Source organism: Corvus kubaryi, unplaced genomic scaffold (genome assembly GCF_017639235.1).
Source record: "Corvus kubaryi isolate FWS band 111438036 unplaced genomic scaffold, C.kubaryi_AGA036_p1.0 134, whole genome shotgun sequence".
NCBI lineage: Eukaryota > Metazoa > Chordata > Aves > Passeriformes > Corvidae > Corvus > Corvus kubaryi.
Window position 1 is genome coordinate 11,826,426 of NW_024580668.1, and position 25,090 is coordinate 11,851,515.

The 25,090-nt window shown below is 48.7% G+C and overlaps 1 protein-coding gene across 2 annotated transcripts in view; it reads left to right on the top strand.

The window, feature by feature from the left end:
• The window catches only part of TOX2 (TOX high mobility group box family member 2), a 150,381-nt gene that overhangs the window by 29,135 nt on the left and 96,156 nt on the right, over positions 1-25,090 (top strand). The window lies entirely within an intron of this gene.

Genomic DNA, 25,090 nt, shown 5'->3' on the forward strand with positions numbered 1-25,090 from the left:
ATCCTACAGTGCAGGATTCTGTGAAACTAGACTGCTGTGACTGCTTGACTAAGTTGGCATGTGGGTATTGAGAGTAAATGCTGGAGCAGGGAGGAAGATGAAAGTCAAGATCTGCTCTGGTTGGACAATGGGAGATACTTGCTCTCTTCAATATTCTGCTCTTAAATGATGATAACAAGATGATGCCCCTTACTGCAAGCAATGGAAATGCAACAAATGTTTACCTGGTTGCAAACCTAGATCTCGTTGAGAAAGGGGATTAGCAGCTTTTGGGGAGTGATATTCCAGCTGGGGTTGTCCTGGCTTTTAGTTCTTTCTTCCTTGCACAGCTTTAAAGTCACAGTACCCAACTACCAGCTTAATAAACCATGGATTAAAAATGCCTCAGTCCTGTCTAAAAACCTTTGAATCTGGTAATCAGAGAACCACAGAATGGCTTGGGCTGGAAGGAACCTTGAAGAGTATCTGGTTCCACCCCCTGCCAAGGGCAGGGACACCTTCCACTATCCCAGGCTGCTCCAAGCCTCATCCAGCCTGGCCTTAGACACTTCCAGGGATCCAGGAGCAGCCACAGCTTCTCTGGGCACCCTGTGCCAGGGCCTCCCCACCCTCACAGGGAAGAATTTCTTCCTCATATTTAATCTAAATCTCTTCCCTTTCATTTTAAAACCATATTGCACCAGCTGATGGAGCACAGACTCCTAGCTCAGTATTTCCAGGACTTGGTTGTGGTTTCTGCATTGTTCTGCTGGGGACATGCTCAGTGTTAATCATAATTTGTGGCTGGCATTGAAATAGGCTCAGGAAGGAGCTGCTGGTTGCCTTGGTGGCGGTGAGCAGAGCCAGGGAGCTCACCTCTGCAGGTAGGAGTGTCCCCAGAGCATGGGCACCTCTCTGTCCTGCCCTCTGCCCTCGGCCAGGTCAGCCCTGGGGCAGTGTTTTGTGCTGGCTCGTTCTGTTCTCGCCCAAAGAGATGCCAGCCCCTGCCGTCACTGGCATCTCCTTACAAAGAAACGCAGCTACTTCTTATCAGATAAGCAGGAGAACATTTCTGATAAAGATACGAAGACAAAGTCCTTTAGATAAAATTTGTGTGAATTATGAGGCCTCTGAAAATAGCTTGTTCTTAGAGGTTTGCAACCACTGGCGTGATGCAAGACAGAGGGTCCTTGTTTGTCAGCCCGGTGGCAGATGTCAGCTGAAGGACGTGCTGAGTTACACTTGGTCCGTGTGCCAGCAGACCTGGCCAAGCCTGTGAGCCTGGGTGAGGTTCCCGTGCCACTGATTCTCCTGGCTGCTCACAAATCGGGTGTCGATGCCATTGTGTTTCACTGAACGTGACGCCCTCGAGGTATTGTTCAAGGAGCAGTTCTGTGTGGCTGACTTGCAGCCTGTTGGATGTTTGCAGGCAGTTTGGCGTGGTTATTTATTGGTTTTTGTGGGGCTTGTGCACAGCTGAACAAACGAACGCTCATTCCTTCGAGGGTTTGCACGAAGCACCTTGGAGCCAGCTCGAACGAGCAGCCTCAGCCTTGCTCTGCATCCTGTCAGCTGTCCTGGGCTGCACCAGGAGAGGGGAAAGCAAAGTCCCTTCCTGCAAAGGAGAGAGGAAAAAATAGTTGTCTCGTTAATAAGTCAATTGGCAATTGTATGTAATTTTTAAGCTTTATTTGAAGGCTCCTGACTCAGATTACCACTCTGTAACCCTGCCTGTTTTGGTCAGAGGTGTTGCTGCCACGTGCCCCGAGCTGGGTCATGGCTATTCCCCCGGCCAGCTTGGGATGTGGGATCAGCCCCGACAGCTGCGGCAGGTCCCACTTAGGGCATCCTCCCACTTCTGGGAACAGCAGCTGCAAGTGCTGGCCCCATGAATTTCTATTCATGGAAATACTGTTTATTACAGAAAACAAGAAAGTTAAAGATATTTAGCAGTAATAAGGCCATCACATTATGTCACGCTCACCAAATGTTTGACCAGCCTGCCTTGTGGTGAGCCCCACCTTCCTCACAGCCACAGAGATCTGTGTCTGGCTGACACAGCTCTGATCCCCTCACTCACCTGCAACTCATCCTCCTCATTCAAAGCTACCTGTGCTGGCCCTTCCCCTGCTCCTGGGGCACAGTGGGATTCCCTGTACCCTGCTGGGGTGTTCAGGCGAGAGCCTGAACATGAGTGGCATGAGCTCTGTGCCCCTCCAGCTCGTGGTGCAGAACCACATTGTCAGCGTGTGGTTACGTTCTTATGTTCTCTCTCTCTCAGTGGGAAGGATGCACCCTGCGAGAGGGGAAGGGTGCAGGACCTTCATTGTTCTGGTCACCACACACCCCAACCACTTGAAGCCATCACTTGCAGATCGTTATCCTGCGCTTCTGTCACGTCCTGTAACCACCTTCCTCTTCCGATCGCAGGAGCGCAGGGCGAGATCTGGCGGGGAAGGGCAGTGGCTCCCCAAAGACAGAGGGTTTGAGGGTTTAAAGACAATTAGCTTTGATTCTTCTGTGTGTGGCACGTGGCTCTGGACCAGCGTGGGACTCAGAAGGCAGCAGCCCCCCAGCTGGGCAGCGTTTCAGTGTTGATTTAAGCCTTTCCATCAGGCGTGAGGCATTTGCCATGATCCTGTTAATTTAACAAACCTTTGGAGCGATTGCTGCCCTGCGAGCCGTGTTAGGATAAGGACATTCCCTCGGGCAGGCAGATCAGCATCCAGCCCGAGGAGTGGCAGTGGAAGGAGGGCATCCCTGTCTGAGCAGAGATGAATGAAATGATGCTAAAAGCCACGCGAGGGGGAGCCCGGTGCCGGATCCTCCCTGGGCTGGGCCCCAGGTGAGCTCGTGGCACGATGAGACAGATGAGCAGGGCTCTGTCTGGGTTAGCAAAGCCTACCAAGAGCACATTCATTACTTATTTATGCAGCCCAGATCTTGGTGTGACGCATGCAGCACAATAGCTAAAATGACAGTAATTAGAATGGATCCGCACTCAGTGACCCAGGGAAAAGTGAAAACCCAGGGAGATAATCACGAGCGAAAGAGGCAACACACACCAGAAAATGGTGATGGTTACAATTTGAATGAGGAAACGAGCTCCTAAAGCAAACTAGCTCCTGGAAATCCCATTAACGCTGACAAATATCCAGCTCCAGGATTCGGGAAGTATCACAGTGAACATCTGTTCAGGTAAATAATGAGGATGAATCCAGTTGCTGTTTGGAAACGCTGCCTGCTCCCCTGCTTGAGGTGAGCCTGTTAATGTTCTCTGCCTGGTAAAAGTGCCTGTGCTCGTTACGGTGCTAACAATTATAATATTCTCTGTGGTTGGGGATTAGGGAACACCTGGCTCCCACATCAACTGCAGCGCTGAGGATAACCCCCGCCCCTCGTATTAGGGATGATGGATTGCCAGAGAAGAGCTGGGGAGTGGTTTTAAACTAAAAGAGGAGAGATTTAGATTGGATGTTAGCCCTGGCACAGGTTGGTCAGAGCAGCTGTGGCTGCCCCATCCCTGGAATTGTTCGAAGCCAGCTTGACCAGGACTTGGAGCAGCCTGGTCTAGTGGGAGGTGTCCCTGCCTATGGCAGGGGGGTGGAACCAGATGAGCTTTGAGGTTTCTTCCAACCCAAACCGGTCTGTGAGTCTATGAAAATGGGTGAGATTCCAATAAATTCAAGTCTGGATTCTGTTTTGATTTGTTCACTGACTGTTGCAGGTCTGATTTTAAATCTGAACAAATTTTGTCCTCTGATGTTTCTTGAATCTGTCTTGGGTTTGTTTACTTTTCACAAGGAGGCTCAGCTCACGAGCTGAAGAAGTCCTGAAAGGTCCTCTCTGGAGACAACTTTGCACTTAGCTGGCTGGAGAACTGACTTATTTAGCATCACCATTTTGCAGGCACCCAGCATAAATAATTTACAGCCATAAAAACAACCCTGGAAAAGAGCCCTTCTCATCCAGGAGTGCTGGAAGCATCGCTCTGGCTTTGGACACAGCAGTCCTGTGGAGTCTCCGAGGTTTTCTGGTTGGCTTTGAGTTTTGTGAAGTGGAGATGGATCAATCCATCCACCAGGACATGTGGGATAGTGCGTGCCTTTGGAGAACAGCCTCTCCTCCTGCATCCTTGGTGACACAACAAGTGGCACTGTCCGGCTCCTTCGGTGCAGGAAAATAAGGACAATTTGGTCCAGGTTGCCTCTTGGCCAGAGAACAAAGCTGTAGCTGGATGGGGAGAACATTCCAGGCTGCTCCACATCCACAGGGAGTTGATCAGGGCTGGGTCAGATGCTTTTCCAGGGCTTTGTTCATGTTCGAGGCCCATTCATGTGTAAAGGAAGTTGGCAGCTCTGTGTGTGCGCCCAGTGGTCCTGCCCTCCACCCCCAGGAGAAACATGAACACTTTTGGGACAAAAACTGCTGCTTTTCAGGGTGCCAGTGAGAGCAAGACCACCTGAGCTACCCCTCAGAAGTTGACTGCTGTTTAATTTTCTGTCATTAGTACTGATGCTGAGGGACTCATGGTCTGTCCTTGTCCATCCCTGGCGTGGTGGTTTTCATCTGGGACAGGCCAGTGTGCCTTGGAGCAACCTGGGATAGTGGGAGGTGTCCCTGCCCATGGCAGGAGGTGGAATGGGGTGGCCTTTAAGGTCTCTTCCAACCCAAACCTTTCCACAATTATATGATAAACTGTGAGTGATGGAGCTAAACAGGGAGGGCTTTTTCCTGAGCTGGGGTGTTTTGGCTGGAGCCTGGTGTGCAGAAACCAGCCCAGAGTGAGCAAGATGGGATCACTTTGATCCCCTGAGCATGCAGAGCTGCATTTCCAGGTCCTGATGCCATCCCTGCCATCCTCCATGGAGTTCTCTGCCTGCGACAGGACACCAGAATTTTGTCTTGGCTCTGTTTGCTCACCAAAGGCAGTGCTGCAGTGGGAAAAACTGCAGGAAAAAAAGAGCTGGAAGAAATCCTTCTTATTTTCTATTGTTTTATCCTTGTAGTAGGATATTTTTTTTTTCTTTTCATGTAAAGTGTGTTAAATGTTTCAGAAGTGACAGGGCTGGGCTGGGACCCAGCACATGCGGGAGAACAAAGCGTGTCAGCAAGTCCCTTGTACCCTGGCTGGCTGACAACCCTCTGTTCTGGCTAATTTTTGGTGTCATCAATCACAAGTAGCGAGACAGCAGCCTCGGTGTGCCCTGTGTGCACCGTGGAGCTCATTGAGTGACCTATTAGTGCTTCCAGTTAATTCTGGTGACATATTTATAGCAGGGAGATCTACAGCACCGATTTCCTACAGGACACATCAGCCTTTGACATCAGATTAAGTTATAGAGTCCCTTTTCCTGGCTGGATCAATAGGCAGAGTCAAACAGAGCCTCGTCTATATGCAGATGAGGAGGATTAGATTAAATCGGCAAATGTCAGTAATGGCTGTTTTTCCCACCAAGGGAAGAATAGGAAAGGGAAAATTTCCATCATTAATAATTGAAGTTTGTAGGGGGGGGGGAAGAAATGAACGTATCATATACCGCTCCTGCAGATAACAGGGCCCTGCTTTTGCTGATAATTCTGTCTGGCAGACAAGTGCTAAAAAATTATTATGATTATCACTGGGTTTCTGAATCTGTTATGAGTCTTCTGCAGCCATGGAATATTTTAACAAATGGCCTTTTGTAGCAGAGCTGAAAATACTATCTGTGGCACAAAAGTGTCCGTAGAGAAATACAGACAAAATAGTTGGAAATGAGATTGGTTTAATTTGCCAAAATGAGGAGAATAACAAATTCTGGTGGAAAGCAGCGTGGCTGGAGTGGGTGGCTGTCTCCCTCACCAGCTCCCAGCATGGTGGGCACTGGCCAGAAATCCTTCCCTGATCCCATGGGAGTGCGCTGGGGCTTGCTGGGTGTCACAGTGCTGCTCCAAGAGGCTGCCCAGGGGTGAGCAGAAACCTCCAGAGGCAGTTAAAAAAGAGCCTTTTGTGTCTGTTTGCAGTGCAATGTGTGAAAATGCAAAATTCTACAGGCTCGAGAAAGACTTTCCTGCTCTTTTTTTGCGTTTTCAGGGAAGGCTCCCAGTGGTAGCCCAGGGTTTTCATGTGCAAGCCATATCTGCCCATTGTGCTGGCAGGGACCCACATTCCCATCCAATGTCCATGAAACATTCTGGTCCCTCTTCACTGCTGCTACTCTTCCTGCTGCCAATAATTTCTCCAGGCTGCACAGCACTAGGGGTCGTGGTGCTCTGCAGCAAAGATCTGTGCTCCGTGCTCCCTTGGCTTCCAAGAGCCCTAATCCCAGCAAGCATTCCAACAACAACAGCCCGTGTAAATCACACAAGAAATAATACATGGGAAGGAGTCAGCGTGAATTTCTAATTAACTAAATTTGCAACTGGTGCACACAAGTTAAAGGGCATGTGATTTATCACCTGTCAGTAAAAATATTGGTTGTAGCTTGTGCTTCCAGTGCTGTGGTGTGTGCAGAGCTCAGCTGGGGAGTTAAAGGGCATCTGATTTATCACCTGACACCAGCCATATCGGTTAGAGCCATCACAGCTGGGGTGGCACAGACACCACATTCCCATCGTCACCAAATCGCCACGGCTTGGGCATTGCTCCAGCAGAGAGATGGGGAAAAGGCTTCGTTTCAATAAATAGATAAGGAAAAGAAAGAGTAACAGCTGCTTTACCCAGCTGGAAGGGAGCACTGGAGAGCAGTCAGTGCAAGGTGAGGCATGATTGGCCTGGTGGTTCCCCAAGGATGTTGGTTCCATCCTTGGAAGTGTCCAAGGCCAGGTTGGACAGAGCTCAGAGCAACCTGGTCTAGTGAAAGGTCTCTGTCCATGGCATGGTTGGAATGAGACGATATTTAAGGTCCTTTCCAGCCCAAACGATTCTATGATAATTCTGTAAACTAACTCCTCTTCTTTGTCCGTGGAAGTTTGAGTTTGTTGAGACCACACTTTGGGAAACCTCTTTGAATCCAAGCTCCTTCCTAGATACTGGGAGCTCTGATTGTGCTTCCTGGCCTGAGCAGAGCTTGAACTTTTAATACTTAGAAAAACTAGATCCTTCCTCTTCCCAGCAAAAAGATGAAGGGGCTCAAGCTGTGTGCTGTGTTGTGGGGCCTCTTCCCTGTTGAGTTCCAGTGCTGTGGGTTCAGGTGCAGGAGGTTCAGCGCAATTTCAGCATGACCAAATCAGCCTGGTTATCTCCCTACGTCGGGCTCCAGTTTCCAGGGGTCTGTGAAGAAATCTGGGGGGACCAAGTGTTTACTGCACATGGAGGGTTGGCCAAGCTGGATTCCAGCCTTTGGCATCAACACATACTTGAGAGTATCACTCTGCATTTCTGTGTCTGTGGTGTCCTCTTTTGTCACCTGGTAGGCTTGAGGAAAGGTTTGGGTTTTATAGGCTTTTCTCAAGAATTGAGTCATCTCTGAGAGAAAGCAGCTGTAGCTGGAAGTGGAATAGATGAGTTCCTGCTCTTCCTTGTGAGTCCCCACCAGAACAGTGCTCCTGTCAGGCACAGGAGCTGTGCTGCTGGAGAGGAATCCTGTGAAATGCTTCTTCCCAGCTCCTTGTGACCTTCAGCAGGCACTTTGGGTAGCCCATCACCTCCTGGGGTTTGGTGAGGTCTGCCACGTGTCTGTCAGATTTAGTCATCAGTGGTGTGAGACGCGAGGCCAACACAGTTCACACAACTGCGCTCCACCAGAACATCAACCTGTTGTGCCTGCATCATTCTGACCTTAGATGTTAAGATTGGGGTAAGGTTTGTGTGTGATATGACAGTTTTTGGAGTATCTAATGGAAAATCCTGAAAACTTTTCTCTCAGTGTTTGCGTGTGTAGTCATTGCTGTTGGCTGCAAACTCAGAGGATCCGTGAGAAAGCTCTGTGGACCACAAAAACCTCATTACCTAATGTCTGGAAATACAAGACATGTATGAGTTCAAGTAGGAGCTACAGTAAATCATGAGGCTCTTGAGGATGGAGGAAACTCTTTTAAGTGAGCTTTAATTACCAAGCTCAAAAAATCTCCCAACCCAGTGCTGAGTAGAAGTCGGTGCTGACTGGAAGGGTTGGGTGCTGAACCTGGTGTTTTCAAACCGAATCAGTTCCTGGATGAGGCTTACAGAAAGCTCTCAGATGATGAGCAGAAGCTCAGGGTGGTGGGAAACTGTGTTCCTCACCTGACTGCTCCCCCTCCTGCAGGTGAGTTAGAGCAGGTCCTGTGAGGGGCAGGGAGTGAAGCCCTGCCTCCAGCTCATCACCCAGCTCTTCTCCTGGGTCTTGCCCTAGTTCCACTTTTTTTCTATGTCCATCTCATTTTTGGGTTTGCTCCTTATGGCCCCTGTGACCCACATGCCAAGATTTAGTTGCGATGGTGTTTGGTTTTTTAAAGTTCGTACTTTTCCTCTTGCTCTGTGCTCTGAGCATTTTGCAAATCTGGGCGATTATTTATCAGGACAACCAAAGTGCCCTACTAACAAGGGAAATATTCTGTCATCTTTGTGTCTTTTCTACATAAAAGTCTGGTGGAGTCTTCCACACTCCAGGGTCTCAGAAGGAGTGCAGGAATGAAAAACAGGCCCTGCAACAGCACTTTGCTGCTCCCTCGGCTGAAGGATGGAAGGAATCAAGGTAACACGTTTATTTGACAGGGAATACTTTGTGTACTTGTGTAATCCATTGATCTGAAAATTAAATCACTTTCTTCTTCATCTTCCGTGCCATTGATCTTGGAGTCATTAGTGGAGGTACAAGGCGTCATGGTGACATGTCCCCTGCCTCGCACAGCCCTCGCGGAGCACAGCGTGCATCAGCAGGTGCTTTATTCGTGTGAGGCAGTCTGGGCTGGGCTTGTCCCAAACCACTGTGAGGGAAAAGAAAAAAAGAAGAGTTGTAAGACTCTCACAAATGTAGTCTATTTTCCCTAAGAGTTCCCCTTTCCCTGGTTTTGGAGCTGACTCCCACGCAGTGGGCTCTGCTCGGCTGCCTTTGAGCTGGGGTTTGTGGTTTTACAGTTGGGTGCCTGTGGCTGGGGGGAGTGGGGGGAAGTGGGGCTGTTATGGGGTGCAGGAGGCTGCAGAGCAGCACCCACCTGCTCCCACAGCTCCTGGTTTCCCAGCCTTGTGCCAGCCAGGCTGGTTCAACACCAAGGGAGCAAATTGGGCCCCCAGTCTCAATGTTCATAGGTGTATACATACATGGTTATATATGTGAGGCTCTGGTGTTATCTCTGTGTGTGGATATAAATACAGAAGTATATAATACCAGGTGTGTGTGTGAATTTGCATGTGTGTACAGTATATGTGTAATTTCCACAGTATTTTAGCTCAGCCTCACTTACAGTATCCCCTCGTTGTAGGAATGCAATCCATTTGTGCTTTAGAGATGCAGACAAAAATGAAAAGTTGACAAAGTCCACTGGAAGACTTAAATACAAGGTCACCTTGAATCCTGTTTACAGAGCAACTATTTAAATAAAGCAATTGTTTCAGTTATATTATATTGAGATATTTCAATCTAAAGGAGGGGAGATTTAGATTAGATATGAGGAAGTTCTTTACGAAGAGTGTGGGGAGGCCCTGGCACAGGGTGCCCAGAGAAGCTGTGGCTGCCCCTGGATCCCTGGCAGTGCCCAAGGCCAGGCTGCATGGGGCTTGGAGCAACAAGATTTAATGGAAGGTGTCCCTGCCTTCAGAAGGACAAAGGATGGCTTTTGAACAAAGCATCCCAGCCCTGCCATCCATCATGGCAGGAGTGGCTGTGGGCACCTTGCCACCACCCTCTCCTGGGGCTGGCACCCTCTCCCTGCATGTCCCCCCTCAGCTTTCCAGAGAGAGCTTTTGTGCTGCTAAAGCTGTTATTTAAAACCCTCTTCTGCCGCTTTTTTCCAGCTGTGAGTGATCCCTTAAAAACCATAGGCTGCTTGCCTGTGAGTGCTTTTGGGATGGAGGCAGTGTGAGACCTGAGCAGGGCCAGGGAGTGCTGTGCCATGGCTGAGAATAGATTAAAGGAAGGTGGGTATTGAAAACATTGGGCGAAATAGCACAGCACAGGCATTTAGGATTGAATCCTCCAGCTGCCTTCCAGTTGTTTTATTGCATTTAGTCACTATCCCACAGGGATGGACATGCCCAAAAGGAACAGGCTCGCTCCCCACCATGCTGCTTCCCCTACACCTTTCCCTACACCCTCCTCCCAGTTGGATTTCCTCTGTTGAGCAGGGTGCCAGGTAACCAGGGACAGGTGCCAAGAAATCAGCCCCATGTTTCTGCTAGTGCAGAGCATCGTCCTGGAAAGCAGAGCACAGGGCTCAGTGTCTCCCACCACTGGGAGGGATAAAGAGAAGGCAAGATAAAAGAAACAATAATGTTTTTACACTTACTCTAACTCAGGTTCAGTTTCATATTTCATTAATTATTGTTTTGTCATGTTAGGAGCCTGGGGAGGAAAACATTAATCACAGGTTTTGCTGAGTGCTGTTTCAGTAAGTAAATTAATTTCAGACAGGAAACTTGTTTGTGGATATTTGGCTCCTTCCCGCTGTCAGCAGGCGAGCTCGCCGTGCTTCCCGGCACCCTGCCGAGGCCCAGCCACCCCCTGCCCGACTTTCTGGCACATTTTTGTTTCAGGATTCACTGTCACCACAGCAAGAAGAGCTTGCAGGTCCCCTTGGGTTTTCTTCTGCTTGTTTTTGTTCGGGTTTTGTTCTTCAGTAACTTCTGGCAGAAGCCAAGGCGAAGAGATGCTGGGCATGGCTGGGACAGGAGGTGGTAGCACCCTTGGGATGCTGCAAAAATCCAAACAGGTCTTTGCAAAACTCCTCTGGCCTGAGGCAGCTGTGTGAGAGGAATCTAATAGGCAGGACAGAGCATTGCCCATTGCTCCTGTCCCCTCTCCATCCCAGATCACTGCTCACCCTGGCCATATCCCACATCCTTCTCCGGACACAGGGCTGTTCCATCATCTTTATTTGCGCACTCATGGCACTGGCGAAATTCCAAAGGCGCATTCCCATCTCTTTTTATAAATCAAAGCCAGCATTTCTTTGTCAAGGAAGAGAGCCCTGAGGTAGATCTGGTTAATGGCACTCAGCAGGTTCCCCCCATCCCCGTCTGAGAAGCAAGCAAGGAGCGTTGCTGGCTGAGTGTGGATCAGAGTGGTTACACCTCAGCTCCCCAAGGCAAACCTCCCAGGTGCTTATTTTGAGAGAGGGCTTTGCATCCTTTCTCACTTCTGGAGTTTGTGACCCCAGATAAAAATAAATACCATGTAACTGCTCCTGTTCTGGGTTATTTCTGGCAGCACCACCAAGTAACTGAATTTCAGAGGGCTGTGAGTGCGTGTGTGTGTGTGTGTGTGTGTGTATAAACCAGTAGATCTCAGTAAGATAATCAATTATATGCAAGAGGAAACCAGAACTTTTTCCATTGGTTTTATCAGATATTGTGGTCAGTAGAGGCAATTCAGAGCAACTTGGAACCCGATTACATTCATTCTTCCTATAATCACTCCATCTGTTTACCATATTCAGTTAAAGTGGCTTGTTTGCTACATCCGCTCTGCTGCCAAAATAACCTCGTTTACTCTTGCAAACGGCTTCTGCTGCTGCTGCTGTAGTGTTCCTGCATTGCAAATACATTCTTGGCTGCAGCCCTGAGGTTTGGATATACTGTTCTTTGAATCCTGACGGGGAGTTGATTGGTTGGCAGCTCATTCACTTTCAAATACCATTTGAATGACAGGAGGCTGGTTTGGGTTCTTTTGGAAACATGGGCTTTGCTTTCACCTGCTGTGGAGCTGAGCAGTCTCTGAGCTCCAGGCTGCTTCCTTGGGGTGCTGGTGCTCTGTTATTTCTTTTGTGGTTGCCATTGTTTTTGTTGGGTTTTGCAAATTTAAGCTTCAAACAGAAGATTCTGTTAAAAATACTCAGGTTGCTGCTTGATGGAAAGTTGGACATGGAGCTGGCAGGAGCCTGCTGCAAGTGCAGGGTGCAGGGGAAGGGTTTGCCTGCACAACCTGCAACCAGCAGCAACCAGCAGCCTTGGATCTGTGGGATTGGGTTGTTCTGCTCATTTCCTCCTGCCCTTTGTTTTTGCTGGAATCATGTGCGGGAAGCGCGGCTGGGATGGGTTGGTTTGGTGCGAGGTGTTTGGGTGATGCTGGAAGAGCTATCCTGTTTGGGTCCTGGCATGTTTTGGGTTGGAAGAGACCTTAAAGATCTTGTTTTAATCCCCTGCCATGGGCAGGGACAACTTCCACTATCCCAGGTTGCTCCAAGCCCCGTCCAACCTGGCTTTGGGCACTGCCAGGGATCCAGGGGCAGCCACAGCTTCTCTGGGCACCCTGTGCCAGGGCCTGCCCACCCTCACAGGGAAGAATTTCTTCCCAATATCCCATCTACCCCTGGCAGTGGGAAGCCATTTCCCCTTGTCCCGTCCCTCCAGGCCATTGACCAAAGTCCCTCTCCAGCTCTCTTGGAGCCCCTGTAGGCCCTGGAAGGGTCTCTGAGGTCTCCCCAGAGTTTTCTCTTCTCCAGGCTGAAAAACCCCAACTCTTACCCTGTCTTTACGGGAAGGAGGGCAAGGAAACCTGGCCAACCAATTTAAACCCTGGATTTTTGCCTTGCATTCTTGGTCTTTGCCATGGCCCAGCCCTCGCTCCTTACCCTTGCATGTTGAGTGAACCTGCATGAGCACTGTTGGTGCAACCACAGTTACCTTGGCCCAGCAGCTCCCTGGTCTCCAAGGACCATTGGCCAGGTTGGACGGGGCTTGGAGCAACCTGGGATAGTGGAAGGTGTTCCTGCCCACGGCAGGGGGTGGAACAAGATGAGTTTTAAGGTCCCTTCCAACCATTCCATTCTGGGATTCTGTGATATCACCATGTGCTGCTCCATTTTCTATCACCCCACCTGGGATGGGGGAAGCAGACAGTGCTGAGCACCAGGAGGCTGCATCCCATGGTGGGATTTCATGTCGCCCTGCTGGGCACCTGGATCTTGTCCTCTCCCTCCTAGTTAGGCTTTGCTCCCCTGTGTGAGGTGCACCATCACTCAGTGGGAAGAAGGAGCTTTGTCTCCTTGATGCTCAGGAAACCGCTGTGGAAACAAAGACCCCAAAACAACCCAAAGCAGGGATGGTTTTATGGTGCTTTTGAGTTTCTCACGCCTCTTGGCTTAGAATGTGATTTTAGTGCTCAGAAATGAAACCGTCTTGAAAACATTGTGGGGTTTTTTTGGTTGTTTAGGTGGGCAGAGCGAAACTACTCATAGAGAGAAATCTAAAGCCAGAGGTGAATTTGTCCCCTTTTGTTTTCCTATAATCATTACCTTCTGCTTCAAGATATGTAAGCATTTTTTAAGCCTGAAATTCTGCTTTCAGTGTACAAAGCCCTGATTTGTTTCACTATGAATTGTGGCTCTGACCCAGCCCCAAGTGGGAGCTGCATCTGCATTACAAAACTGGAGATAGGAGGCTGAAGTGGCAGGACAGGGGGATTCTCCTTTCAGTGAACTCATGGGCTTTGCTCCTTGCCAGGAGCATCATGAAGTGATTCATTGCTGTGTTGGAGATAAGCACAATTATCTGGATTTCACATGTGGGGACCTTGACAGTTTCTAAATGAGCCCATTTGGGGCAAGATTAGAACACTTTTTCCCAGGGCACTGGGAGTCCCACCAGCTCCTCATGTGACCCTTTCCCAGGAATAGCCCCCATTCTGGGGACTTGCACCCCTGCTTCAAATGATTTGCCAAAACTAATGATTTTATATGTTGTCATAAGTCTCTGCCACCTCCTTTTTGGAGAAAACAAGGCCTTTTCCTTTTTTTCTCCCATGAAACACCTCTGTGTTTCAAATGTCCTCTCTTGCCCCAGGGCTTTGGTTTCCCATCTTTCTTCCCTTGTTTTCTCATCTCTCTCTGCTGAGAAGGGGGGGAATGGAACTGAATTCAGCACCTGGAGCCAAGTGTGTGCTGACAGTTTGGATAACAGCGTTACAGGATTTTCTGTGTTCTCTTCTTACCTGTTATTTTTGCTCTCTATCATTTTGATATTGCCGTGCTTTCAGTGGAGGTTTGCACGGGGCAGCTGACATGATTGCTGGTCTTACCACTTACTGCTCAGAGAATTTACCCCCTGATAAAGTCTAGAAGGATTTCAGACCCCTCCTTCCTGCATGGAATGTTCTGGATTTGTCAGCAGGGTTTCTTCTGCTCTGATGTTCCCTTCTGCTTGGCTAGGTGGCTCAGAAATTCCCAAGACTTTGCCATTTGTAATTAACCTAAATAATGTTCTTTTCATCTGCAAACTTTGTTTCAGTCTGCAGCCTAGTTTTCAGGTCATTAATAAAGATATTGGGCAGCAGGAGACCTGGTTAAATACTTCTGCTGGTGTGTTGTTAATTATTTCCCTCTCGAAAAATGAGTCCCAGGCTTTAGTTTTGTCGAGGCCCTGAGCAGCGTCAGGTCTGTGCTCAGTGTCACCCGCATCTAAAGCCCAGTTTGGTTAAACCAAAGCTCAACTTGGTATGGGAACTCTTCACACAGTCTGGTAATAATTTAGGCTTAAGTCAGTTCCTCACAGAGCAGCTGTACTGAAATGAAATGTCAGCTGAGAGCATCCACAGCAGTGGAGGTTGGTGCAGTGAAAATGCACCTTTATTGAAATGGGCTGAAACTCGAATGGAGGTGGGTTCAAAGCTTCACATTTTCTTTGTAGAGAGCTCTGAGAAGAAATCTTGGAAAGCATCAACACATTGGCTCTCTCAAAATCCTCATCGCTGAGGGTGAGCCCCAGGATGCTCTCTGGGACCGTCGCGATCTCTTACAGCTCCTCTGGCTCTGTTTTGCTGTCACCAGTCTTCCTCATCCTACCACAGCTGCCCCTTTTTTCAGGTTTGCTTTCCAAGCCTCTCTTATGACCAGATGTGGCATTTGCCAACCCTGAGCTCTTTTTCGAAGCAGCTGCTTTTGCTGGTGATTTTGTGCCTGTCACGTTTTATAGGCTCCTTTGGGACTGTCATGCTCGGAGAGGCAAACCTAAAAATGCTCTCACCATGACATAAGCTGGAGTTTAAGCTGCTGATAAAATGCTTGTCCTAATGGGATGTTTGGGGTGGGTGGTCTGAATCCTTATCCCCCAACATCACCACAAACCCTGGCTGGGAAGCCTCAGAGAAGGGCAGAGGGATGTGATTGCTGTCATCCTCTTCACTGGCTGATGGGAGCACGGCTTAGCAGGGGTGGGAGAGCAGAAACTCCCCGGGAGGGGCGCAAGGAGTCTAATTTCTGAATTCAGAGGATAATAATTAAATGCCCTCAGGTGCTGTACTGGATCAGGGGGCTGTCGGGTGCCATGTCCCAGGCTGCTCTGAGAGCCAAGAGATGGATGGGTGCGTGGATGGATGGATGGATGGATGGAGGGATGGATGGATGGATTGAAATCATGTACCAAAATGATGGTCTCTGGGCTGCCTGCAGTAAATGTCTCCCCGCAGGCTGAAACTACAGCCCTGGCAAGCAGCAAAGGTAAATGTGATTTGCACAGAAGGTGTTTGCTGGGGGCTCATCTGTGTCAGCACTTGCAGCTCCTTCAGAGCCAGCCATGTTGCCTCTCGTTTCCGCTCTGACTTGCAAAGATTTATAGATATATTTTTAGACTTAATATATTAATACACTCCTTTCCAAGAAATATAAACGATGAGCTTCCTGCTCTCTGGGAGAGTCATTATGTTTTGCTTAAAGGAACCAAAGTTGCTTTCCTTTCCAATGAGCACACAAGTGTCTGGTCCCACTTAGCGACTGGAGAAGGTGATTAATTCCTCTGGTTTTGGAGGCAGCAGCGAAACACAGTCTGGAGATGCAGAACCACCCTGCAGCCTCGCTGGGGCTGAATTATCTGGCACAATGGAGCCTGTAATTAGCAGGTGGAGAAGTTGCTGCACGTGGAGCGTTAGATCACAGAAGGACAGGTTACAGGGCAACTGAGGAAACAAAAGATTAGGCCCAGGCAGTAACAAATAAAGTGTTTTCATCTCTCCAGGATGCTTAAATCTCTGTAATACAAACTCATATAAAGAAAACCTTCATTAATGTAAAAGAGTTCAATCAAAACAGTCTGGGCCTGTTGTACCACATAACATGCAGCACTGGTATAATTCCTGCTGCTCTCTGTCAGAGCAAGGAGGATTCCTTCTCTTAACAGTTAGGAAAATTCTGGAAGTGGGGGAAAAAAGGTATCTTTATAGAGGTGCAGGTGAAATATAAAATGGAACATATTCACTGGAGGGCCTGAAATCTTGGTGTGACTTCCTGAATCAGGATGCAGAGTATTGGTGGAAATCACTTTTCCCACGAAATGGTTTTGGAGAAAGTGTGGGATACTAGTTGTGAGCTAGTGAATGGGATCTTTTTAGGTGTCTGACTCAGGCATGGTGGAAACCTGAGCAGAGAGTCCTTTTCTCTGGAAACATGGGGATCAAAAATGATCTCATGAGACATCAAAGCTGACTCGAGTATCATCTCGTTAAACCCTGCATTTGGGGGTGTTGTGTCTTGGTGTGTTTTTACAGCACATTCTTCCATGCCCCTTGGAACGTTTCGAGCAGTCCAGCTCTGGGGTGGTGCCCATCCCATGGTGTGTGCCCATCCCATGAGGTGGTGCCTGTCCCCTGTGTGCCCTTGGTGGCATCACACCAGTTTGGGAAGCAGCAGGACTGGGTGCAACTCTGCTGGTTGTCCCTGTTGGCACATTCCTACCTCTCTGTCCACACACCTGCGGGGTGGCACGTAAGGAGGTCCCCTGCCCCCCCTGTGCTGTGGTAAGGAAGGAAAAACGGCTTCTCCTACTTGTGCCTTGACCTTGTGGGCACCTTCTTGCCCAAGGCCACGCTTCGTGGTGGCACTGTGCAGATAACTGCTCCTTTGGGAGCTCTTTGGTCAGTGGATCCGTCCTTCCTGAGCTGGATGTGCCTTTGGAGATATGCTCCTGATCCTGAGGCTCAGGAAGAAAATGCGACCAAGGAAGAGGGGAAAAGCTGCTGGTGGTGCCCTGTGCCAGCCTGTCTGATCACCTGGGCTGTCCTGGGTTTGACCAGCAGAATGAGTCTTATTGCTGAGAGCATGAGCTCTGTGCAGGAGGGTTTGTCCCTTTGTGAAGCACCTGGTAAACTCTTCCTGGCGCCTGGCTGGAGTGGGGCAGTCCATGGGCACAGTGGTTATGGGACAGTCCCTGCTGCTTAACCCCACTGGCACAGACAGGATGGACATCCTGGGAGGTGGGCAGTGGGGCAGGGCACCCATCTCCTCAGGCTTTCCATGGCACCTGGCCTTGCAACCGCTGTTTGGAGGTGCTGGCGGCGAGCGCGCTCGGGGCCAGGATCCATCCCAAGGATGAAACTGTGCTTATGTGGAGAAAAGCCAGACCCAGCAATGCATACACAGCATCCCTCACGTGTGCTGGTGGGAAGTGGCCCACGGTGGGGAGGGCTGCTTGCAAGGACCCGGCCCTGGAGTCCCTTTGGCTTGTCAGGTGATGTTTTCTCCTCTGGAGAGGGGATGAAGCCCATGCAGGTGACTGCTCTGCCAGCCCAGCCCACACGGTGGACAGCAATATTCCATAATACCCCTCACAATTGTTCCTTTAACAGGCGTTGCTTGGATTATGTATAAGAATTAATAAATATTAGAGTGGATTTAAGAAAGTGGATTTAAGAAAACCCTTTGGTGTTGGGAATTGTGACTGGCAGCCAGCACCACTGAGAACAGCTCCTCTGTGTGCCCTGGCAGGCTGAACGTGAGCTTCTTTTCTTGTAAGGCCCATGCTGGGCTCCTCAAGGCCATTCTGGTGGCAGCTCCAGTGTCACTTTTGTGGTTTCTCAGGCAGGGTACAGAGTGCTGGAGCACAAGGATTTCAGCAGGGGTTAATGCTTCTTCATTGGTGTGGCTGTGCTGATTAGTGCCTGCACCCACACAAGTGACAACAGCCAGGCCTTGGCATTCCCTCCCCATGGCGAATCCACAGCAGGCCAATTTGGGGAGTGTCACCAACCCTGGAAGGGGTGGCACAGCCATAAATCCTGCACGATCCGAGGGTGAGGGCTGGGGGAGGAAGATGGGAGCTCAGCTTGTCAGGGCAGCTCTTACGTTTTCCCTTTGTCAGCGCGAGCTAATGTTGAACAGGGCAAATCCTTCCCCCCAGAAGGAGCCTGGCAAGACCTTCCCGGTGAATATATGAATAGCAGTTGGGTAAACAGTGCATCTGAATTTATGAACGATTTGACGCCGACAGGCTGGAACGAACTCTGTAATTTTATTGTGCTAGATTTAGTAGGTCAGACATATACATGCCAAGTCAGAATGACATAGAAAACCTTTCTAAGTCAAATTATTGCTTGAAAACTTCTCTTTTTCAAAGGCAAGGCCATGAGTTTTCATGCTTACTCTGACACATTTTCCTTCTAACAGTGCAACATGAGTCTTCAGGACAGGATTTGTCATGTAGAAGAGAGAAAGAAACCTGAAGAAGGGGGATACTAATTTCTTAATGAAGCAAGGCCTTTTCTGGCCACCTCTGCTGTCCTGAGATAGAATGTTGGATACCTGACTGGCAGGAGTTTAGGGCAGAAGTTGCAACACTGAGCATATTCACACTGTGCTATTCCCAGTGGTGCTAAAACCTTTCAAGCTCCTGGGTCCAGCAGCTACCAGCACCTCCAGCCTGCCTTTGGAGCCCTAACCCTTAATAAGATGGGAAATTATTTATTAGGAGCTTTTTCTCCTCTGAAGAGGTTCAGGGAAGGCTGGTGAGGTTTGCACATGATGGCTCCTCACCGGAGCATTGGGATGGGGCAGAGCCACGCTCTGCTGCCCTGCACACTCCAGCAAGGAGCCACAGGGGTGGGTGAGGTTGGAAGAATCCAGGACCTCAAAGTTGTCATCCTGAAGCTTCTTCCTGCTCTGGTTACTCCTGAGTGCGAGCAAATGCAGTTAGGAGGAAGCCTGAGTTGTTAATAAAAGCTCAGCTCTTCTTGTGGGTAGCTTATTTCAGAGTGCAAACAGAACAGAACAGAACCAGGGCTCCAACAAGAAGCACAGAGGGCTCCCCACCACACTCATTTGCTTTGGGGCGAGCTGAAATGGTTTTGTCCTCTGTTGCTTGTGGCCATTCTCTGAGATGTGGCTGGCTGAGGATCTGGGGCTGGGCTGGAGCCCAGCTGTTGGCAGATGCTCAGCAGTGCCCGGATCACGGAATCCTTTGGGGTTAGAAAAGACCTCCAAGATCATCATATCCAACCATCCACTGAGTGCCACCGTGCCCACTGAGCCACACTGGGACGTGCCACACCTCTCGTGTTTTTAACACTTGCAAGGATGGTGATCCCTGGGCAGCCTGTTCCCAGCAGGAACTCCCAAGCAGAAGTCGTGCTTCCCCTCCGTAGCCAAAGGCAAGCTGCTGGCACATCACCCCTGCTGGCTTTGCTCCCTGTGAAGAGTGGGCACCCATCCCGTTCCCAGGGCTCCTCCCTGCTCCCCTCCACCTGCCTAAGGTGGGGGCATTGGAAATAAATGATCTTTGAAGGCCTCCCAAGCCAAACCATCCCATGAAGCTGTGGTTAACCCCACAACAGGGCTGGGTGCAGGTGGGTGCCATCACCATGGGCATCCCACTGGCTCCCTGCTGACGTTCCCACTGGAGCAGCACAACCCAAACTCCAGAGGTTCCAAACAGATTTTTCAGCCCAGTCCTGACCTACTTGAAAGTAGCTTTTGCCATCCCAGGGAAGTGGGTAATGGGAGGCTGCAGTGCCTTCGGAACAATTACAGCTCACAGCAGTCCAAATGAAAATGTTTGTTGAAAACAACATGTGCATAATTAAGGCTTAATGAGCCCTTGTCTGTTTGGAATCTGCAATTAGATTTATAATAGAAAATACCAGCAAATGCCAAATAGCTTTAAAAGAAGACGAGATAAAAGATAATTTTGCTGCAAATCTATAGTAATACTGTAATTTAATGAGCTGGAAGTGTTGCAGAGAAAGACTGTAAGAGCTTTGGACGAGTTTGTATTGTGTGTGTTTATCTTATCTGCCCATTTCCCTATCTATAAAGCTGTCAGTCTTGCTTTTAACTGCTTGGAAAAAGGCAGGACTTTGCTAAAATCAGGAAGACTCCCTTTGTTTATTTTTATTTAAGTCATTAATTAGTCGGGCAAAGCTGCTCTTTTCTCGTTCTCATCAACATGCTTTGAACTCCTTCTTAGGGTTAATAATAGTAATAATAATAATAATAATAGTCATAATAATATCTTTATTCAATTATTTACAGTGAGGCAGGGGCATAATAATAATAATAATCAGAGGTGGTTTTTTCTGATTAGTTTCATTAATTTTAATGACTTTTTAACTGTCTTTTCAAGATGTTGACAATTTTCAGCACTAAGGCAGATATTTAACAAGTAAACCTGAGGCCAGCTTGGCTGCAGTAAGCACAGAATACCTTTAGCCCTAATGAAAAAGTTAGAGGGCCGTAAAATCTGGTGGAAAGATTAATAAAGTGAACAGAGAGGTAGCAAAAAAAGGAAGAAAAGCTGAAATTGGAAGTGCTTGAGGGAGATGGTTGGGATTTTTTTTCATATTTAATAGCTGAGGCTGGGAATGAAGCTTTGGGTGCGATTAAAGGAATCACAGCCATGGCAATGGGATGGTGGGGCTGTGATGTGCACAACCCCCTGGAAACACAGCTCAGCAGCTTGGTGTGACCAGCCTAACTCAGCAGTTTGTGAAACAAGGCCACAAGGATGTGGTGGTGCTGCCTGGGGAGGCACCTTTCCGATGCGATGTTATGGCCCGTGGGAAATGCTGCTGAGCTTCAGCTTCTGTAAAAGCCTGCCTGTGCACGTCCTGGCCCTCCGGCGTGTGAAGTTCCAGCTCTGGTGCTGTGTTTGCAGCTTGGGTCGTGCAGTTCCAGCCTCAGCCTCGGCAGCAGTGATGGGAGCCTGTGCACCCCATGTGTCTGCCCCTTCCCAACCCTGCTCCTGACCCGCTCCATCCGCTGCTTCCCATGGTTTTGCCCTTCTCAGGGACATGGAACCACATGGTTCCTCTGGATCAGGTTGCCCCATCCAGCCTGACCTTGCAATTTCAGAAATTACCTTCCTTATCATCCTTGTTTTGGGGTTGGGTATTATTTTGTCTTTAAAGACCTCAGTTTTCATTAGTTTTATTCTCTTTGAGTCAGGAACATGTCCAAACATTGTGAAATGGATTGTACTTTGTCAGCCCTTTTATTTTTTTTTGCAAGTCATTCTATGTACCACTGCAAGAGTATATTTGCATACAAAGTGGAGTGCAGAACCACAGAAAGCAGGTTTTTGCTGGTGCCAAATATCTGTGTGCTGGAAACTATTTTCTAAATTACTGGCATGGAAGATCTCTGATTTTTTTTTTTTTTTCCCTCTCAACTAGCTGGTTTTGCATAATGTTCCCCATGGTCTTGAAAAATCAATTATTTTTCCTTATGCTTTGCAAGAGAAGGAAATAGACAAGATCCTGAATTCTGGGGAGCAGAAATGTACTTTTGCTTGGAAAGAGGTTTGGGTTGGAAGGGACTTTTAAGCTCATCTCATTCCACTCCCTGCCATGGGCAGGGACACCCTTCAGTAGACCAGGTTGCTCCAACCTGGCCTTGGACAGTTCCAGGGATGGGGCAGCCACAGCTGCTCTGTACAACCTGGGGCCTTACCATCCTCTGAGAAAAAAATTTCCTGATAATATTTAATCTGTGCTCAAAGAACAGGGGCTGTGAAGTGAATTAAAGGTACTGTTTTCCTTTGTGAATATCAATTGAGTAACACATGTGATTTTAGGATTTATTGGAGTGAGTTAGGAGGTACTTGGGATCCAGGTTATTTACCTGTACAGCTGCCAGCAAAGCACTGAGATTAGAAGCAAAATACATGGTCTTAAAAAAGTGCCCAGCTTTGAGGCATCTCCTCCTCACTCCTCTGACAGCTCAGTTCCTTGCTTCGTTATTTACTCGCTGTGCAGTTGAGAAAAGATAAATAGAGATTTCCAAACCCATTCCTGCTCCACATACATCAAACCCAGCGTCACCCAGCCACTGCTTGTGCTGGCAGCTGCCACCTTCGCTCCCCAAGGAATTGCTTTGATTCCATCCAGGAATTCACTTCAGGCGTGCAGCTGAGCATCGCTGCCCATGCTGCACGCTCCCTGGGCGAAGGGGACCCAGTTGCAGGGTGGGAAAGCTTCCCTGCTTAAGGTTTCTTCATTCCCAGCTGCTCCCTCGCCTCCTTGGCTATTCCAGTGCCATGTGCAGCCCCTCTCCAGTGGCACCTCTGGCTGCAGCCAGGGCTGTTGTTCTGCTGTTGAAATCAGCATCTCCATAAAAGACTCCCAGAGCAGAGCCAGGCTGGTAGCTGCTTCCCAGGCACACAGGTATCGACTCTATTTTTATCTGAGCCCCGAGGTTTTATCTTGCAGAAAACAATGTTTCTCGGCACCTTTGACGCTGGCACTGTTCTAGCACAGAGTCTCCGCAGCTTCTTTTAGATCTTTGCATGTTTTCTGCCTCTCTCAGTTTCCTGTGAATTACAAGTGTTGCTGGAGGAGCAGGCAGTGCAGTTATTGCTCCTCAGCACTTATTGTATTTATTTAATGCACACCAGGCCAGTGCCAGGATGGTGCTGCATCCCTGATCCCCTCACCAGGTTCCCTCAGCTCTCCCGCTCACTCAGCTGCTGACGGGTGAAGGACCAGCTCAGCGAGGGCCTGGTAGTTATATTTTTTTGCAGATAAACTCCTCGAGCACCTGTGATAAACGGCTCCGGATGTGCTTGTCGTTTGGTTTCCAGAAGGAAGTGATGTACATGCCTGAGCCTTGCAGCGACAGCGCTGCAAAATAAACAGTGTTGAGCTGGTCAGCGATGGGCTGGGGAGGTCCTGGGTGAGAGCAGCGGGTGCTGCTCACCTCCCAGCAGCCTGATTTCCTCATCCATGCCCAGACTTGGAGAGAAATCAGGAAGGATTTGGTTTTTGGCTGCAACTCTAGTGAGCTCTTGGTGCCATGGAAAAGGATGGAGATCTGCTGAGCACTCAGTGCACCAGGGCAGCTCAATGCACCAGCAGCAGCTCTCCCCAGCAGCATTACACCAGGCTAAACGCTAAACACAATCATCTGAACACAGTCAAAGTGTATTAGATCAACATCTGCCTTCAGGGGCAAAACCTGCTAAACCGAAACCCCAACCCCTCCTCCATGCACAGCGAGGTGCAACCGTGAGCGACTTTGGCCTTTAAATTCATCACCCTTTCTCTGAGCATCCTTCTCCTCAGTGCAGCTGGGAGAAGAAGGGGAGGCTGGATGGGTGGAGGATTAGCTGCTCTGTGCTGCTTTTGCTTCTTGTTGGAGTCGCATGAGAAAGGGTTAAGCAGAATTTTGATCTCTGCAATATTTTCATGCTTATACATTCTGTTTCTCATTTCCATGACAAAGATGGTAGGAAGAGCAGAATAAGGTACAGAATTTGCAGAGCAATTTTAAGACTGTAATGAGAACAGAAAATAGTAGGGGGAGAAGAATTGTAATTAGAATATGAAATGGGAAAAAAAATTAATCTATTTCCATGTCAGTCTTAAGACTAAATTCTGCTGCTCCCTGTAGCTTTCAGTGGACGGGTTTTTTGTGTGTGTATGTGAAGAGCTTGAACTCCTTTGCAGGCTCAGAAAGATCCAGGTAAATGAGTTTAAGGCCTCATTCCCCCCCCAAATAATATAATAACAATAATTTTGTGTGCAGCATTGACAGGAAGCCAGCCGGTCTCTTAGATAAATGAATGCTGTCACTCGAATAGTGGTGGCATTTCAGGAGAATAAAAGGGGGTGCTGCAGAGGTTTTGGGGTGAAGGTCTGTGTGAGTATTCATGATCACGTGTCACAGAAGCCTCCAAGCACCAAATATTGCCAGTCCTGAGGGACATCTGTGTGTCCTGAGCCCCCCAGGCAAAGCTGGGCCCCCCACGTGGGGTTGTGCAGTGCCTGGCCCAGCTGAGCTCTGAGTATCTCCAGGGATGGAGATCCCACAATGATATTTGACCACCCACATGCTAAAAAATGAGATTATATCTGCCCACAGAGCTCCCAGGAGCCCACAGGTCTGGGTTTATTACTCATCTCTCATTTGTTCAATTGCTGTTCTGGATCCTTCTCAGCCACAGTGTCCTTCAGCAAGAGGTGGTGTTGTTGGGCCCAGCACAAACTTCTCTGGAAGGGCTTAATTTCACTTGCTAATAATTTCGGTGTCTGTCTCCTTGATTTCAGGCTGTTAGAACCCTGCTCTCATTTCATTTTTTCATGTACATCTTTGCTGAGCCCCTCTAACACCCTTTTATCCCTTCCTCACCCCTTTTTCCTCATCCACATGTGCCATTCCACACCTCGGATCCTCCTTGCAGTTGCCTTCTCTCTTTCTTCTAACAGTACAGACGGCAAAATAATACTTGATCTTTCATTCTTTGCTCTTTTCCTGATTGTTTCTAAAAGCTGAATGGCATTTTTGGCAGCTGCTGAAGGCTGAGCAAAAGTTGGAAGTGAGCTGTCCAGAACAGTTTCTCTTCTGGACAGCAGCAGCTATTTTAAGGCCCATTGTCATGTCTGTCGTTGGGGTTGCTTTTCTTCAGTGCATTACTTTGCATTTATTGACATTAAATTTAATCTTCCATTTCCTCAGTGCCACTTAGTGCAGCGAGAGTCCTAATGCAGAGCTATTCAAAGGCGCTTTTAGTTTCGGCTGGCCTGAATAATTTCTGTCTCATTAATAAACTGAACCCTTGCAGATCAGTTATGTGATGAGCTGGATAGATTTTAGTGCAGATGGGTCACAGACCATGATCTTCTTGCTAAAACCTACTGAGTGTCTTGCTGTGAGCAGGAGAACCTTGTCCTGGGTCCCATGACATGTTGGGTTTTGGGGTTTAGAGCTGGTTTTTGAGGAACCTTGTGAGAAGTCCAACCAGAGAGATCAGTTCACCTTTCCTAGGGGCTTGCTGACCCTTCAGCAAGCTCTAAGTGGGCTG